The sequence below is a fragment of the Myxocyprinus asiaticus genome, chromosome 31, assembly GCF_019703515.2.
Source record: "Myxocyprinus asiaticus isolate MX2 ecotype Aquarium Trade chromosome 31, UBuf_Myxa_2, whole genome shotgun sequence".
NCBI classification, from domain to species: Eukaryota; Metazoa; Chordata; class Actinopteri; order Cypriniformes; family Catostomidae; genus Myxocyprinus; species Myxocyprinus asiaticus.
The window spans coordinates 13,313,599-13,325,858 of NC_059374.1; the positions used below are offsets into that span (position 1 = coordinate 13,313,599).

At 36.6% G+C, this 12,260-nt stretch overlaps 1 protein-coding gene across 1 annotated transcript in view; it reads right to left on the minus strand.

The window, feature by feature from the left end:
* Positions 1–2,791, minus strand: part of LOC127421893 (high affinity cationic amino acid transporter 1-like) — a 40,911-nt gene extending 38,120 nt beyond the window's left edge. The window contains exon 1 of the mRNA XM_051665097.1: positions 2,627–2,791. The gene's annotated coding sequence lies outside the window, so the exon portion shown is untranslated. The remainder of the gene's footprint in view (positions 1–2,626) is intronic.
* Positions 2,792–12,260: the final 9,469 nt, after the last annotated feature.

The window sequence follows — 12,260 nt, forward strand, 5'->3', positions numbered from 1 at the left end:
GTGTATTATTTGAGCTGCAAATTCGTTTAAATCATCATTTTTAAAGTCGATTTTGGGTTTGTTGACATTACATCGTCAAAACAACTTAGTTGTAAAATTGGCTATAACTTTACACAGAAAAGGTTAGTAAGTGATTTTATCACACTAAAATCATGTTAACACACATATTGTTTATATCTTGTGGTTATAATTCAAATCAATCAAATCAAATCCCTTTATTGTCACTCAACCATATACACAAGTGCAATAGTTTGTGAAATTCTTGGGTGCAGTTCCGAGCAACATAGCGGTCGTGACTGATGAGACATATACCAATTTACAATAAACTTCAGATTTACACAACACAATTTACATATCTAATATACACAATTACAACACAATATACAAATAATAATATACAATGTACAGTATACAATACACACAATATAGAATACACAGTATACAATACAAATAGAATATAAAATATACAGTAGGTTGTACTGTGCTGTATTGACATTCAGGCTGTCGGTTGATAGTCAGCTGCCAGTGTGTTGTTAAGAGAGAATATAAATATGACAGTCCAGTTTAAGACTAATAAAGTGCAGTGCTGATGTATTTTGATCGTGAGAGATCAGGAGTTCAAAAGTCTGATTGCTTGGGGGAAGAAGCTGTCATGCAGTCGGCTGGTGCGGGTCCTGATGCTGTGATACCACCTGCCTGATGGTAGCAGTGAGAGCAGCCCATGGCTCAGGTGGCTGGAGTCTCTAATGATCCTCCGAGCTTTTTTCACACACCGCCTGGTATATATGTCCTGGAGGGAGGAAAGCTCATCTCTGATGATGTGTCTGGCAGTTCGCACCACACTTTGCAGGGCTTTGTGGTTGAGGGCAATGCTATTGCCATACCAGGCAGTGATGCAGCCAGTCAGGATGCTCTCTACAGTGCAGGTGTAGAACCGTGTGAGGATGTGGTGGTTCATTCCAAACTTCCTCAGCCGTCTCAGGAAGAAGAGGCGCTGATGAGCCTTCTTCACAATGGCCTCAGTGTGGACAGACCATGTGAGCTCCTCAGTGATGTGGACATCCAGGAACTTGAAGCTGCTGACTCTCTCCACCAGTGCTCCATTGATGGTGTTGGGGCTGTGTTCTCTGTCTTTTCTCCTGAAGTCCACCACAAGTTCCTTGGTCTTGCTGACATTGAGGGAGAGGTTTTGAAATGGAGTAATTTAACGTTTACAGATTGGCCCCATTCACTTGCATTGTAAGTGCCTCAGTGTAACCCCGATTTTTGCTTTTTTAAGAAAAGGAGGGACAAGTCAAAATAAATTTTAATGGTAATCAATATTATACCACAAATGCTGTCGACTGAGCTTAACTTGTATTGAAAAGGGAATATTCCTTTAAGTTATAAAATAAGAGGAACATTTGTATTTTAGAATTAAGAATTTTATTGGTAAGAATGCTTTGTGAATTTGCGGCCCATGTGTGGTTGGAATAATGTTTTGTCGTACATATAAACACAGTTAATCTTGTAGTTAGCATAAGTATTGCATATGAATCGGCTCTACAGTGATTTGCAGGTCTGATGTGGAGTTGGTTAATTTTGTTTTACTGTTATTGTTATCATACCCGTCCGTGGTATGTTAACAATGTTTGCCACAAACAGTTCATGTAAAAAAGGTGAAAACAAACTTTAAACCACGGCTAACACGGGCCACTGTAAATACATTTCCCGCACTTTCCTAAACGTCACAATAAAGGGCGGTGTCTGGCGCCCCTCAACAAGCATAAAAAGTCTGGTTCATTTGAGCGAATCGGTTCGTTCGGACAGCTCATTTAAAAGAATCGGCTCTTAGAATGATTCATCTATTCGTGTGAGTTGCCATTCCGCTCTAAATGTAGTACTCTAATTTATGTCCTTTATGCAACGAAATAAATTGAACTGTGTTTATGTTTCCCAACATATCGCCCAACTCATTATTCGGCCTCCAAACAAATTCTTGCAGTTGAGTGATTTTGCGAATCGGTTCAACTGAATCATTAAAAAGAATGAGTTCAAAGCAAAGATTTGCTCACTATTAGCTTAGCTACAAATCGCTGAATACTACAACCGGTCCAACCGGTTTAAAGTCACGAAAAAAGGGCAAACGTAATGCACATATAGTAAAACTACAAAACTTAAGATGACTCGTCAATGTGGTCTTACGTTTCTTTGTTTCTGGTTATATCCGCTCGCATCCCAGTGAACAGTAGAAGATAAAACGTGCTCTCTATATAAGGACATGCACGCGCTATCTACTCACACACATCCGCGCCAACTATTACGCGTCAATCCCGAAGACATAAATTATTATGTCCAGACTGAACTGTTGGTCATAATATAAGTGTGTATTATGAAGTCAGCGAGCGCATAGTAATGATCATATATCGAGAAAGGGAAGTGTTATGTTATCTCATCTACATGGGCAAGTGTTGCATCAGCCCATACATGGAGCGCATTCAAACAACGTGCATCGCAGGCATGCAGGAAGAAAGCTTTTAAAAAAAAAACCCTCAAATAAATAGAAAATAGTTCCACTATCATCAATAGGCATGCATGTTTAATTCGAAGTACACAGACAGTTCAAATGAACGTCTTTCATTCTTACCTCGTCGGTAATTTCAGGGTTCTGCTTTTAAAAAAGCGAATTACTCCGCGAACACAATTATGGCACCTTCAAGTACGGCCAGGATTTCAAGTAAAGCCGGTAGACAGCGAGCACGTTTTCCTATTCTTATTAGTAGTTTTACAATGAAATACTATAGCTACTACAACCCTGAGTTAACCCCACCCACCCTTGAGTTATTGGTCGAGTGTACTGTACACCCCTCCCTGTGCCAACAACACCCAAAAACGTCAGACCTTTTACCAGTTTAAACATTGTTGCTGTTAGACGCATGTCTGTGATTTGCATAGACTCACATTAATAAGATGACCAGTTTTTTTGTTTAATCAAACCCCCATCTGTTCACAGAAAAGATTTTTCCTCATGCATTTTGATATGTATGTTGCCTAGTTGGGTTACAAAACTGTGTTTAAGTTGATTAGCTATTAACTAAATATATTGATCAGCAGATAAGTCTAGAACAGTCTTCAACTAGATACTACCTTAATGAAAACGTGTTCATAACAAAGTTGAGAAATTTCATAACTGTGTTACAGTTGCCCCTTCATAATACATTTTATGGATTTTTATTAATTTCTTTCATTAATAGTTATCTGGTAATATAAACTGGAATTTTAAGTAACGTTAATAATACCAATCCAATGTGTAAATGTTAAAATACTCACGGTTTCAAAAGTATAGCCACAAGATGTAAACAGTATGCATGTTAACATGATTTTAGTGTGATAAAATCACTTACTAATCTTTTCTGTGTAAAGTTTTATATATATATATATATATTACAGTTGTGCTCAAAAGTTTGCATACCCTTGGAGAATTGGTAATATATGTAGCAGGCAAAACACATTTCTTTTATTTCTTATGGGATTCATATTCAACTGTATGTTATAACAGAATGGCACAATCATAAAACAAAACACGGCAACAAAGAAAAAAATTAAATGACCCCTGTTCAAAAGTCTGCATACCCTTAGTTCTTAATACTGTGTATTGCTCCCTTTAGCATCAATGACAGTGTGCAGTCTTTTGTAATAGTTGTCTATGAGGCCCCAAATTCTTGCAGGTGGTATAGCTGCCCATTCGTCTTGGCAAAATGCCTCCAGGTCATGCAAAGTCTTTGGTCGTCTTGCATGAACCGCACGTTTGAGATCTCCCCAGAGTGGCTCGATGATATTAAGGTCAGGAGACTGTGATGGCCACTCCAGAACCTTCTCCTTTTTCTGCTGTAACCACTGGAGGGTCAGCTTGGCCTTGTGCTTAGGGTCATTGTCGTGCTGGAAAGTCCTAGAGCGTCCCATGCGCAGCTTTCGTGCAGAAGAATGCAAATTGTCTGCCAGTATTTTCTGATAACATGCTGCATTCATCATGCCATCAATTTTCACAAGATTCCCCGTGCCTTTAGAGCTCACACACTCCCAAATCATCAATGAGCCACCACCATGCTTCACAGTGGGGATGTTATTCTTTTCACTATAGGCCTTGTTGACCCCTCTCCAAACATAGCGCTTATGGTTGTGACAATAAAGCTCTATTTTGGTCTCGTCACTCCAAATTACAGTGTGCCAGAAGCTGTGAGGCGTGTCAAGATGTTGTCGGGCATATTGTAAACAGGTTTTTTGTGGCATTGGCGCAGTAAAGGCTTCTTTCTGGCAACTCGACCATGCAGCTCATTTTTGTTCAAGTATCGTCGTATTGTGCTCCTTGAAACAACCACACATCTTTTTTCCAGAGCAGCCTGTATTTCTCCTGAGGTTACCTGTGGGTTTTTCTTTGTAACCCGAACAATTCTCCTGGCAGTTGTGGCTGAAATCTTTCTTGGTCTACCTGTGTCACCTTGTGTGTCTGTAACAAGGCCAAACATTCAAGGGTATGTAAACTTTTGATCAGGGCCATTTAGGTGATTTCTGTTATCATTATGATTTAAAAAGGAGCCAAACAACTATGTGATAATAAATGGCTTCATATGATCACTATCCTTACTATTACAATTTGAAAAAATGTTCAGAACTTCTTAAACTACTTCAAAGAGTTCTCATCAAAAAATCCTCCACGTGCAGCAGTGACAGCTTTGCAGATCCTTGGCATTCTAGCTGTCAGTTTGTCCAGATACTCAGGTGACATTTCACCCCACGCTTCCTGTAGCACTTGCCATAGATGCGGCTGTCTTGTCGGGCACTTCTCGCGCACCTTACAGTCTAGCTGATCCCACAAAAGCTCAATGGGGTTAAGATCCATAACACTCTTTTCCAATTATCTGTTGTTCAGTGTCTGTGTTTCTTTGCCCACTCTAACCTTTTGTTTTTGTTTTTCTGTTTCAAAAGTGGCTTTTTCTTTGCAATTCTTCCCATAAGGCCTGCACCCCTGAGTCTTCTCTTTACTGTTGTACATGAAACTGATGTTGAGTGGGTAGAATTCAATAAAGCTGTCAGCTGAGGACATGTGAGGTGTCTATTTCTCAAACTAGAGACTCTGATGTACTATCCTCGTTCAGTTATACATCTGGCCTTCCACATCTCTTTCTGTCCTTGTTAGAGCCAGTTGTCCTTTGTCTTTGAAGACTGTAGTGTACACCTTTGTATGAAATCTTCAGTTTTTTGGCAATTTCAAGCATTGTATAGCCTTCATTCCTCAAAACAATGACTGACTGACGAGTTTCTAGAGAAAGCTGTTTCTTTTTTGCCTAATATTGACCTTAAGACATGCCAGTCTATTGCATACTGTGGCAACTCAAAAACAAACACAAAGACAATGTTAAGCTTCATTTAATGATCCAAATAGCTTTCAACTGTGTTTGATATAATGGCAAGTGATTTTCTAGTACCAAATTATCAATTTAGCATGATTACTCAAGGATAAGGTGTTGGAGTGATGGCTGCTGGAAATGGGGCATGTCTAGATTTGATCAAAAATTGCTTTTTTCAAATAGTGATGGTGCTGTTTTTTTACATCAGTAATGTCCTGACTATATTTGTGATCAGTTGAATGCCACTTTGGTAAAGTATCAATTTCCTTCCGAAACTGCAAAATCTCTATGCTATTCCAAACTTTTGGCCGCCAGTGTGTGTGTGTATATATATAATTATAATGTACACTGATGAGCCAAAACGTTATGACCACTCACAGGGGAAGTGAATAACGTTGATCATCTCCAAACAATGTCAAGGTCTGGGTAGATTAGATGGTAAGCTAACAATCAGTTTTCATAGTGTTGAATGCAGGAGAAATGTGCAGGAGTAAAGACCTGAGCGACTTTGAAAAGAGCCAAATTGTTATGGCCAGATGACTGGGTCAGAGTATCTCTGAAATGGCAAGACTTGTGGGGTGCTCCTGGTCAGCAGTGTTGATTACCTACCTACAGTGGTCTGTGGAGGTACAAACCACAAACCGGCGACAGGGTGTTGGGAGCCTAAAGCTCATTGATGCACGAAGGCAACCAAGGCTATCCCATCTGGTCTGAACTGACAGAAGGTCTACTGTGGCACAACTCACAGAAAAATGTAATGATGGTTACGGAAGAAATGTGTCTCAACACACAGTGCATCACACCCTGCTGCGAATGGGCATTAAGCCGCAGAATGCCCATGATGACCCCTGTCGAAAGCACCTACAATGGGCATGCGAGCATCGGAACCGGACCTTGGGGCAGTTGAAGAACGTCACCTAGTCCGATGAGTCCCGTTTTCTTATACATCACGTGGACGACCGTGTACATGTACGCCGTTTACCTGGGGAAGTGACCAGTATGGCACCAGTATGCACTGTGGGAAGACGACAAGCCGGTGGAGGGAGCCTGGACAAGCCTGGGCAATGTGCTGCTGGGAAACCCTGTGTCTGGCCATTCATGTTGACGTCAATTTGACACGTGCCACCTACCTAAACATCATTGAAGCCCAGGTACATCCCTTCATGATAATGGTTTTCCTTGATTGCAGTGGCCTCTTTCAGCAGGATAATGTGCCCTCACACACTGCACACATTGTTCAGGAATGGTTTGAGGAACATGATGAAGAGTTCAAGGTGTTGCCCTGGCCTCCAAATTCCCCAGATCTCAATCTGATTGAGTATCTATGGGATGTGCTGGACCAATAAGTCCGATCCACGCCGGCTCCACCTCGCAACTTACAGGACTTGAAGGATCTGCTGCTAATGTCTTGGTGACAGTTACCACAGGACACCTTCAGGTGTCTTGTAGAGTCCATGCCGTGATGGATTGGTGCTGTTTTGGTGGCACGCAGAGGACCAGTGGTTATATCCAATTTTTCTTCATATCAATGACAACGTAATGCCGTAAACCCTTAAATGACTGTAAAAACCTTGATTTTAACAACTTTACAGCTCAAACAATACACAAGTTTTAACTTAATGTAAGTGCTTTTATAAAACTATAAGCTTCACATTTCTTCCTGTAAACCCTCCAAAAATTGTCCCCATTCACTTCAATTGTAACTAACTGTAACTTCGATTTCAGTTTTTTTTTTTTAAAGAAAAGGAGGGATGAGTTGAAATAATTTTTTGTGGTAATCAACATTCACCACACATGCTGCTGATTAAGCTTAACTTGTATTGAACACGGAATATTCCTTTAATCAAAAATAAAGGAGGTAGCATTTTAATAAATTTGTTTATGGTGTGGTTTATTTTACAATATTTTGAAAGGATAAAACTACCAGAAAAATTAACCCACTTATGAGATCAAATTAAACCAGCATTCCAGGAAAAATGAACCAGCATTTAGGTTGAATGAATAACCAATTTTGCTGGGTTAAAACAAACAGCCCAACTTGCAAAAAATCGAGAGTTCTGGCAAACTAGCTGCAAACTTGCCAAATATTTGCCACTCTATACTTTTACATACAAATGAGCTTTGATTTGTCGCAAATGTTTGCCAGAAATTTGCAGCTCTTCACTGGTATTGGTGAAACTGCAGCAAACCTTTGGCAACAATGGACAATTTTTGGGACAGAACACACAAAGTTTGCAGCAAATTTGCAATGAACTCTTCATTTTTGTAAGGGGGGTTAGATTAGCCCAATGTGTGTTCTGTACCATATTTAAACAGCAGTATTAGCTAGATTCTACAGAGTGTTCCATTGTGGCTTCTGGTGAACCCTAAATGCTCAAGTGTCTTTTATATTGTTATACCTTGAGTTCACTGGCTTGACTTTTTCTCATCTGTTGCAACAAATTATGTAGTTGTAGTAGCATCCTGGCTATGTAGGCTATTCGTTTAGTAGCAACATTACTTTTGAGGGCTCGTTTCAATATGTGTGTGTGCTGCTATTGGCACCAGTTCTACTTGCGTGAATGTGATTTGTGCCGTTTATTATAGGTCGCTTTGTGCAGTAAGTGTCTTCTAAGAATAAAAACCCATTTTGAAACTGATTTAATGTAAATGCAGTAGTTTCTTGAGTAAAACTGCAACACTATTTCACACTAAACCACTTTTCACACACTGACAGTTTTGAGTAAAAAAAAAGTCAATTATATCTTTGAAAAAGTCATAACTGCAATCCTCTGGCTGCTCTCTTGTTCCAGCAGATTTTTTCAAAGTTGTGTTTGACAATGAAAAACAATTCCCCCCAAAACAGGTACCTTTCCAGATTCAAAAATGTCTCTAGACTCACAAAAAGCAGAGGATTTATTTGTTGTAAGCAACTGTGGACGTTCCCAGCAGACCATTCTGCGTAAGATTGTAGAAAGTGTTCAGATAGATAAACAAATTTCAAAACACAGACAAACAATCATAACATATGGATTAAGCTGCAAAACTGAAACCACACTATTCAAAGCATCGAATTCACAAATGGCAGACAGTTTCTTTTTTGGTCTTGGTTACCATGTCTATGATATTCTACATAAAAAAGAATATCATAGACATGGACAGTCAAAATCAAATATATCAAATATGATACACAGCGTTTGATGGCTCCTGTTTCACTCTCTGTTCAAGCTGACAGGCCAAACAACCTGTGGTATATAAGTTTCACATGTTTATGGCATCATCTAGTGGTTATTTGTGAAAAAAGTGGTTTCAACGTTTATATCGATTTATTTAAAATGGTGGCGGACTTACGCAAAAAGTTATTCTTATGTTGGAATAAATGACAGCTTATTTTAATAAAGTAAAAGTGACTGATGATTATATTGTTACTGATATTTTAAAATGAGTGTTTGTTGAATATAAGCATCTTGTGCTTGGTTAAAATTTTGAATATTATTTTATTGGAAACCCCCCTTTGAAATCCATGTATCAAATATGATACAACAGGTTTTTGAGGTATATCTCTCAATCACCATTACATTCCATTCATGCCCACCACAAAATAATAATAATAATAAAAAAATAAATATAAAAAATCACAGAGCTTTAAAAATTCTGACATGTACATTTTATAAGATATATTTAAAGTGTGAACTAATATTTCTGTGTATTTTCATATATACAGTTTGCTCAATCATTTTAAAGATCTCATTATTTTACATTACGAGCTATTAATGATGTCATCTTACCATAAGTTCCTGAGACCCAGTGAAAAAAGTTTTACAATTTCCCTTTTTTAAATGCAAATATAGTGTTTGGTGCATAAAATACATACAATATGATAAAAATGGTTTATTAAAAAGGAATATTTTTTCATATTGTATTTGATGTGCTGAACTGAACTTTGATACATTTTAATCCATATTTATAGACAAAGGAGAGGAAGTTGTCATGGCCAAACTCTCAAACATTAGATATCTCTGTAAATCCCAGGGAGTCCTCTGATAATACCCCAAGATTTAATACTGTAGCATGTATGGTCTAAGAAAAACTTAAATAACAAATGTCCTACACAAAAATGATTGACCTCAGGAGGATAATGACCTTTAAAGCCTAGTGTATCAAATATGATAAATAAATTAAAAAAAAGTGAATTTTTTTTTTTTAATAGTTTGTCTAATGTATTAAAAACAGTTTAATGTAAAAAAAAAATAAATAAAAATAAATAAATAAATGCACTTTTCTGACAATTCTTTATATCAGGCTTTACAGTGTTCTTTTATTTCGTTCTTACCGGTTACCAATTGGAATGTAGGCTGCGGAACGTCGGAACACCTGAACAAACTCAAAACAAACCAAAATGAAAACATTCAGTTTTTAGTCTCTGCTTTTCAAGACATGTACTGAGTCTTTTTCTTTCTTTCCATGATGCACTTGCACAAAAAAAGTAAAATTTAAAATCTTCTACCCTTTTTAGTGGACTACATGATTAGAATCTTTTAACATTATTTGTGAGTCGGTGAGACTTTTCAATAAGGTTTGATTAGTTAAAATTAGTTAATGCAAGTTAGGTATCATGAACAAACAATGAACAATATATTTTTTACAGTATTTATTAATCTTTGTTGATGTTAGTTAATAAAAATACAATTGTTTATTGTTAGTCCATGTTGGTTTATAGTTCATTAACTAATGTTAACTAATACAAATTTGGATTTAAAAAGGTGTTACTATGTGTTGAAATTAACATTAACAAAGATTAATAATGCTATTAAAGTTTTGGTCATTGATAATTCTAATGTTAACAAATGGAACCTTATTGTAAAGTGTCACATGCGAGACATTAATGGTTTAGTGGCTTCTTTGCACAGAAGATCAAATACAGACCATCTTATTTTTTTAAGTTATAAACTGATTAATTAATAATCACCAGTCTTTAATCACTGTTTATCATTTATTACATTTAACTACAGTATATTTAACATTTATCATATTTAACATGGTGTATCTTGAGATGCAAATTGAATGTAAAATGCATTGTTTCTGCTGTTGATAATAATAATAATTTTTATTATTTTATATTATTTTTATTATTATTATTATTATAGCTAAAAGAGTATTACGGAATAATAATAATAATAATAATTAATGTGCATCCAACATGCTTCCACAGAAAAGAGTTTCTTTTATAAAATCAGAATATATATATATATATATATATATATATATATATATATATATATATATATATATATATATATATATATAGTGTGTGTGTGTGTGTGTGTGTGTGTAATTATTTTTATTTTTTTCTGGGTCACAAAATATTAAAATGTCTTCAAAAACATCAAAATATTTTTTCTTGTAAAGTTACAATTAAAATAATAATGTTGAGCCCCACTAAATTGCTACAGAGTGTTACAATATTCCTACAGATAGAGGGCAGCATTATATCACAGACTCCAACGAGCAATGTAAAGTATCCTTGTAGTCTATCACTCCCTAGTAATCATTTCATTTTCCCTATATGGAAATGAGGACAAACTGCAGACAATGTGTGCCCTACAAAAACCTTTAAGAGTGGCCTGTAACATTGTAAGAGCTGTCGCTGAGGGTCGTGCATTGACCCATTTTGGACATAACTACTGTAATCTTAATTCCAATCAAAACATTGGTTCATTTAGCAAAGAAAATATTCAATAACTTCTAACTTAAACATATGGAGTGGAGAATTGACATATAGATTACAGAACTGGCCCTCCTAAAATCTACTGCCTTGTATTGTATATTTATTTGTAGCCTACAGTCTATTGACCAAATTCAAGTTTAATTAAATTAGTATGGGAGACAGTGGAGTTGATACAGTAGACACAGATTTTATCATAGCAGTGTGCTGGGACAATGTAATACAAGTTATGAAACTGATTGGTTCTTAAATTGAAAAATTGCATTAAAAAATTGGCATCTAGTTGAAGAGTGTTTTTGATTTATCATTTTATATATATATATATATATATATATATATATATATATATATATATATATATATATATATATATATAAATAATAAATCATTCATCACAAAACCATCAATCAATGAACTCATCAAAAGCAGATGATGTACATAATGCATCAGTAAACGGAGATTGATGGAAAAAAAGAGGAAGTACCGTGGAGGATGCCGAGGAGGAATAATAGAAGTAAAAAGAACAAGAGTCATTGTCCACGTATCTGTGCCCTTGTGGAGGAGTGTGAGGTCACAGCTCCCCTCAGTCGCTCTTGATTTTCACGGCTGGTTCCTCGCAGTCACAGAGGTGATTAATGACGACAAGCAGACTTGATTAGCTAAAAAGACGGCCAAAACAAAGCAGTCCCAGTGCTCGTGTTGACTCTCCCCATTTAGATTAACACATTCAATTCAAGAAGTCTAATGAAAATGCCATTGGTCAGGATGAAAGGTACAATTAAGCACAATGTCCTCCTTCAAATTCACAATGGTCCTTGTTGAAGAGGAAGATATTTATGCAAAGTGGCCCTCTCAAAGCTTCTAGCAATACAGAGAGTGGTTTTAAGCCCTTTTGGTGTTACATAAAAGTAAATGAAGTATTTGGGACTCTTGTGTTGAACTAATGGGTCTGAAATATGGATATTTACTTGTGTTTGGCATTTCAGAGACTAAACATAAAACTGACCATATGGTTGAAAATAGGGCCTTTTACAACTGAAAATGAATAACTGCAGGTACGAAATGCTCATTACCCAATGAAATATAATTCATAATACATATGCATGTAATGCTTTAATGCAGTGATTCTCAGCAGGTTTTGATTTATACATAAGTGGAGACCCAACACA